Raw genomic sequence first — 7,125 nt, forward strand, 5'->3', positions numbered from 1 at the left:
TAGGTGGCTGGCATGAATTCATTTTTTTAATGAGGGTTAAAGGTCTCTGGTAGGAGGTTTAATCCTCAGTAGAGCAATCCTGAAATAGTATAATATTTTCTTTGGCAGTCCTTGCACTGGTTGGCTCGTTTTTAGAGATGGCAATTGCAGGATGAAGAATGTAGACAATGGCTGTTACAGATTTTGTTTCCTGACTGTTTTGACCCTTTGCCCTACCTTGAGGTAGAAAAAGACTGCATTTATCCTTACAGTAGACTTTCCTGTATTCCATCAGTAAGATAAGGTACATCTAAGGGGTGGCACCAGGAATAGCTGGGTGTGGGAATACTATTTCGGAAACAAACTTGGACCCGCTGGCTCCGGTGCATAGTAAAGCCAATGTACTGACACCAGGTTGTGGGGAAGGAAAGTGCAGTGTTTATTGTAGGTGTCAAATAAGGAGTGCAGGCCCCTAATGCTCAAAAGACCTGAACTCCCCTGTGGCTTTCAGGGAAAGGTTTTTAAAGGCAGGGTGAGGGAGAGGATTGTGGAGTGTGTGATCAGCTCAGGGACATTCTTCTGATTGTTTGGTGGTGAGGTAATCAGGAGTCAACATCATCAGCCTTCTGGTTCCAATCCATCTGGGGTCTGCATGCTTGTAGGCAGTGTACAGTTAACCTCTTCCACCTGGTGGGGGTTTCAGTATCTGCAAAACAGCTTAAAGGATATGTCTCAGAATATTATCTATAGCCCTTGAGAACGAACTAAAGGTCCTTGACTTTGTTTAATGGCTAAACTATTATTATTTTGTCTTGGTTGACTGTTTTCCTTTGTTTCTGCAGCTTCTCACTTCTTTGATTAAATTTATTCTTTGAAACTGTGGGAAGGCCTAGGAGGCTAAAGTTTTTTTTTCACAAACAAGAGGCAGGCGGAGGACTTGAAGGGGCAGGTAATCTGTCCCAGGAAGGCCCCATAGGGTCCTGCTTGGTTACAACAGGACCTGAAATACAGTATAAAGGGAGGAGAAGGAAAAAGAAATAGGAGGGCTGAGTTAAGGGGCCTTCTTTGGTTTATCCCAGGGAAACAGAAATTTGTGTTTATGTAGCATTTTATAGTTTACAAAGCCTTCCAGTAATCCCAGAAGTAGATATGGGACGTATTATTTTTATTTTATAGAGGAAACAAACCGAGAGAGTCTAAGAAACTTACCCAGGGTAACCTAACTCCTAAAGGTTGAGCCGAGATTTAGCTACAGGACTTGTAACATCAAGGCCAGTGAACTATTAAACCTCCACACTACCTCTCTGTTCAATATTTGGGAAAAATAAAATCCATACTTGGAGTTAGGAAGAGCCTTAGGCGTCATGAATTTCCCCTCCTCCCCTGCCTTGACCCACCCCTCCTAAATTCCACTAAAGTGGGATATTCCCTGGCTTCCAAGGCATTTTTTTCATTGCAGTTTTAGAAACCACTTTCTTTGTATTCAGCCAGCTTGCCCTCTATTTCACGAGTAGTTTTATTTATTTATTTTTGCCTATTCCTCTTCTGTGACACCCCTTTTAAGTATTTGCCAATACAGCAAATCCTCGTATCTACCCCACTCTCCTCTGCTTATTATCTCTCTGCTTAACCACCCTGGCCACACCCTCTGTCTTCAGAAGCCATATTCCTAGTGCTTTCCACTGTTGCTTACAGGATGTGGTTTCAAGCCTTTTCACAATTCCCCTGGTTGCTGTTAATTGATTTGCACATGTTAGTATCCTTCTCAAAACACTAGCACTATGTATATGTATAGCTGATTCACTTGGTTATACAGCAGAAATTAACACACCATTGTAAAACACACTCCAATAAAGATGTTAAAAAAAAACCCAAAAAACACTAGCACTAAGCATGATTGTCAGGAGGCGTAGGAGGACTTGTCTCTTCTTTCCCTAGTCTTTGCCCGCCTTTTTATTTTTTTTATTTTATTTATTATTTATTTATTTATTTATTTTGCGGTACGCGGGCCTCTCACTGTTGTGGCCTCTCCCGTTGCAGAGCACAGGCTCCGGCCGCTCCGCGGCATGTGGGATCTTCCTGGACCGGGGCACGAACCCGTGTCCCCTGCATCGGCAGGTGGACTCTCAACGACTGCGCCACCAGGGAAGCCCCTGCCTTTTTAAAAAGAGTGACAAATACAAGGCATGACCCTCAAATTTCTCTTTCTGGATTTATCTTTTTATTCAGAATGCGAGTTTGCATTAGCTTTTCTGATACTTTCATAGTGCACATATATCAAATTTACAAAGTATGTGATATATATTTACAACATTTCACAGCTTTTTAGATATCAATAGCTTTTATCAGTGGCATACGTTAGTATAAAAGACAGGAGAGGTTTAAGATTTTAGACGTAAGACAAACACCTGAGTGTCAAGCTCCCTATTGTTGTTAAATGGACCTGCCTAATTATATCAAAGCCCAGATCCTAAATGAATCCCTAAGAACTCTGCATAATTCAGCAGGATTTGAACTGTTTCTAGTAACCACTAACCCCATACTACCAAATACTTGAAATAAAGTTAAAATACCAGATTTAATATGAAAAAATCTAAAATATTGCATTAAAATTTTTATATTGATTACATGTTGAAAAAATATTTTAGATATATATTCAGTTAAATAAAAGACATTATTAAAATTAACTTCACTTGTTTCTTTTCTTTTCTTTTTTTTTTTGGCGGTACGTGGGCCTCTCGCTGTTGTGGCTTCTCCCGATGCGGAGCACAGGCTCCGGACGCGCATGCTCAGCGGCCATGGCTCACGGGCCCAGCCACTCTGCGGCACGTGGGATCCTCCCGGACCGGGGCACGAACCCGTGTCCCCTGCATCGGCAGGCGGACTCTCAACCACTGCGCCACCAGGGAAGCCCCCACTTGTTTCTTTTTTTAAAATGTAGCTACTAGAAAATGTAAGATTGTATATGTGGTTCCTGTTAAACTTCTCTTGGATGATGCTGCTTAGAAGGTCTTGTGCAGACACATACTGTTAGAAAATACTTTCCAGTTGAGCTGGCAAGCTTGAAGTTCCCACAGAATCATTTTCTATTGGACTTCATTTTTTTGTTATTGTTTTAGAAAATTTTATTTTATTGAAGTATAGTTGATTTACAATGCTGTGTTAATTTCTGCTGTACTCAAAGTGATTCAGGGGTGTGTGTGTGTGTGTGTGTGTGTGTGTATTCTTTTTCATATTCTTTTCCATTATGGTTTATTACAGGTTATTGAAATAGTTCCCTGTGCTATACACTAGGACCTTGTTGTTTATCCATTCTACATATAATAGTTTTCATCTGCTAATCCGAAACTCCCAATCCATCCCTTCCTCACCCCCACCCTTGACAACCACAACTTTGTTCTCTATATCTGTGAATTTGTTTTTGTTTCGTAGATAAGTTCATTTGTGTCATATTTTAGATTCCACATATAAGTTATATCATATGGTATTTGTCTTTCTCTTTCTGACTTACTTCACTTAGTATGATCTCTAGTGGACTTCATTTTAATTTCTTATGTGGTTGTTATTTGTCTCCTGTAGTCTGTCTCAAGGTTTATCTCACCACATATATTTAGTTTTTGTGTTTCTCTATACCTTACTAATATATAGACTTGAAATTATTGACAACATTTGGCAAATTGACATGAGAATTCCTTGACATATATACATATGTATCTGTATATATGTATGTAGTTTCCAGAGCAGAATTTGCCACCCTAAAATATATCCCTTGGCATATTAATTGTTTTAAGCTGGTTATTTTCTGAGAAACAGCACACATTAGAAGTGCTCTAAAAACCAAGTAGGACTTGCACTTTTGTAAGAAACATTACATTTGTAAGGGAAATCTCCATTTGTAAGGGCATCTCCCTCTCTGACTCTGGAAGAGGAGGATGACCAAATCTCTAGAAACTCTTATCAATGGAATAGGCGATGACTTAAATCTGTAACAAAATCATCCTTGTTTACTGTGCTTTTCCTGCAACCTCTCTTAACTGACTCTCCTCATTCTCGACTTACTTTTATCTTTAGCTGAGGATGGTATTTAAGGTAAGGGCTTCAGCCATTTTGACAGGTTACTCAGTTTTCCTAGGTCTCTCCCATGTAAACATGTTATTAAACTCTGATCTTCTCCTGTTAATTTGTCTCATGTCCATTTAATGCTTAGACCATCCAGAAGAATCTAGAAGGGTAGGGGAAAATTTCTTCCTCCCCAATACTTCCAATGAATTACAGGAAATTATTTAGTTCTGACTATATTATCAGAGTTGGATAAAGAGGGAAAATGAAATACCTTTTTTGTGGTTTAACAATTTGAAACTGTTATTGAAATATTAACTGATTAAGGAAAAGGCCTTTCTGTGTCCATCTCTCTTAATAAAATTAACCTTAACTGCTATTTTTGCAAAAAATGGTTACCGAACTTAACTTGGGTTCACTCACTGCTGTGCAATAAAGCCAATCTACTGACTCCGGGTTGTGGTGAAGGAAAGTACAGCCTTTATTGCGGGGTGCTAAGCAAGGAGCATGGGCAGCTAATGCTCAAAAGACCCAAACTTCCTAATGGTTTTCAGGGAAATGCTTTTAAAGGAAACATTTGTTGTAGAGCTGCAGGGTGCATGACTTTCTTCTGGTTGGTTAGTGGTGAGGTAACAGTGTGACGTTTCAGGAGTCTTAATCATTGACCTGCTGGTTCCAACCAGTCTGGGGTCTACATGCTTGTGGTCAGGATGCAGTCACCATCCTCCACCTGTGTGGTGGTCTTAGTTTCTGCAGAAAAACTCAAAGATATGCATCTGATTGTTATGCATATTCCTTGGGGAGGAACTAGGATTCTGTTTTATTGCTGAACTATAGTTTAAGCTATCATTACTTTTCTTGCTTGGCTGATTTTCCTTTGTTTCTGCATTCCTTCACTTCTCTAATTAGTAACTGCTTTGGTCTGTTCTTTGGAACTCAGGGAAGAGCTAGGAGACAAAAGCCTTTTTCTACAAACAAGAAAGGGAGGACATGGACAGGCTTTTGTACCCAGGAGGCCCCCTCAGGTTCCTGCTCAATTTCAATATGAGGATTTTCTAGTTCAGTATTCTTACTAGTTAATCCAAACACTTCCAGTATTACCAGATTTGAGAAAAATCTAGAGCCTTACATATTTTTTCCTATAGAGGGTTTTGAAATGAACAAGTTTTCCAATCCATTGTGAAATTATTACATTCAGACGTTTTTAACCATCAGCACTTGAAGGAAATAAAAGGTGGTAAAAAGAACTGAGGCAAGCCCCTTATCCTCTGTAAAAGATAATAAACAGAAATCTCAGTTAAATAGAGTTGGGAGACCAGAAGGGGGAGCTCTCTCACCCTGTGATGATAGCCAAGCTCAAGAGGAAGTAAGAGTCCTTTTTTTTCCTGGCAAGGACTCAGCCAATGAAAAGCCATGGACATGTTGCAGGAAGGGGGACCCCTTGCAGGGCCCGAGATGGGCTCTTGTCTAACACTCCGAAATGAATTGTCTGAAGAGATACACGTGCTGACAAAGCAAGAGACTCTATTGGGAAGGGGAACCTGGGTGGAGATCAGGATGGTAAAGGAACCCAGGAGGACTGCTCTGCCATGTGACTCGCAGTCTTGGGTTTTATGGTGATGGGATTAGTTTCCGGGTTGTCTCTGGCCAATCATTCTGACTCAGGGTCCTTCCTGGTGGCACATGCATCACTCAGCCAAGATGAATTTCAGCGAGAAGGATTCTGGGAGGTTGATAGGACATATGGACTGGAGTCTCCTCTCTCCTTTTGACCTTTCCCGAATTCTTCTGGTTGGTGGTAGCTTGTTGGTTCCATGTTCCTTGCCAGAACCTCCTGTTGAAGATAACTCATGCAAGTGGTTGCTATCGGGCCTGGCCAGAGTGGGTGGTTTCAGACAGTGTTTTCCCTAACAGACACATTGTTTACTATAACCCTCCCAACTTCTTTTTTCCCTGTATAAAAGCATTCTCCTTCCCTTGCTGTGTGGAGAACTTGCACATGGCTCACCATGGTTGCAGACCCAGAATTGCAATTCTCTACTGATCCCAAATAAGCCCGTCTTCGCTGGAGAAATACCTAGCAGTCCATTTATTTCAGGTCTACACCTCTTTGAGCCCCAGTTCCCTTATCTGTAAACTAGGGATATTGATACCCTCCTTGAGAGACAGTAGTGAGAGTTAAGTAACATATGCGGAACATTTGCTTACTCACCACTCAATAACTGTTAGTTTCCTCACCCTATGTAGCTAATCTCAGGGTTTCCAACTGATATGTATTATCCTTGTGCTTGAGTTTCTTTGGACTCACCAAGACAATGTAAAGAGACATTTAGACTATTCTATTACTCAGAAAAGGGGGGAAGTTTGTGTTCATTCTTGACAACCATATTTGAATATATATATCATGAAAAATTGTAAAATAGTTCATGCAAAAAAGATGTCATTATTTCTTTGCTTACAAGAGAACACAGAGAGAGTCAACTTGCTGAAGTCATATACATGAATGTTAACAATGCAAAAAATACCTAGATGCATACAGTTTTTTTGTCTGTACAACATAATATTTGAGAAATAAGGAGCCAAGATTTGACCACGAAGAAGTTTTTAGAATGCCAATGGCGCACTCATACCTAAATCAAGGTGAGAAAACATCCTCTAAAGTTAACTAGGTGCAACAGAAGCTTTTACTTCCCATGAATTTTGTCAAAGTTCATTGAAACGAGAAGGAAAGGATGTCTATTAGTTAATATTGGATAATAACTTATTCATATTATGTTCACCTAAGAACATAAAACTTAATTACTCAAATTCTTGCTGGCTTTGACCATATAGAGATGATATGACTGCTATTTCATGTAAAACTTTATTTTTCTTGTAAGCAACTGTAAATGAGGTGGCAGCCACCTACTTAGCATGAAGGAAAATAAAACTAATATTGGAAGTAGTATTTCAAGCTCAACTAGTTAGCTTATTAAGTTACTGGTTCTCAAATCCATACTGTGGATTTGGCAAAAAGATAAATAGTAAATCAATGTAAAGCAAAATAAAAGGCAATTAATAAATACAATTTGGAAAAAAGCTTACTGA

The sequence above is a fragment of the Grampus griseus genome (assembly GCF_964374135.1).
Source record: "Grampus griseus genome assembly, chromosome: 5".
NCBI lineage: Eukaryota > Metazoa > Chordata > Mammalia > Artiodactyla > Delphinidae > Grampus > Grampus griseus.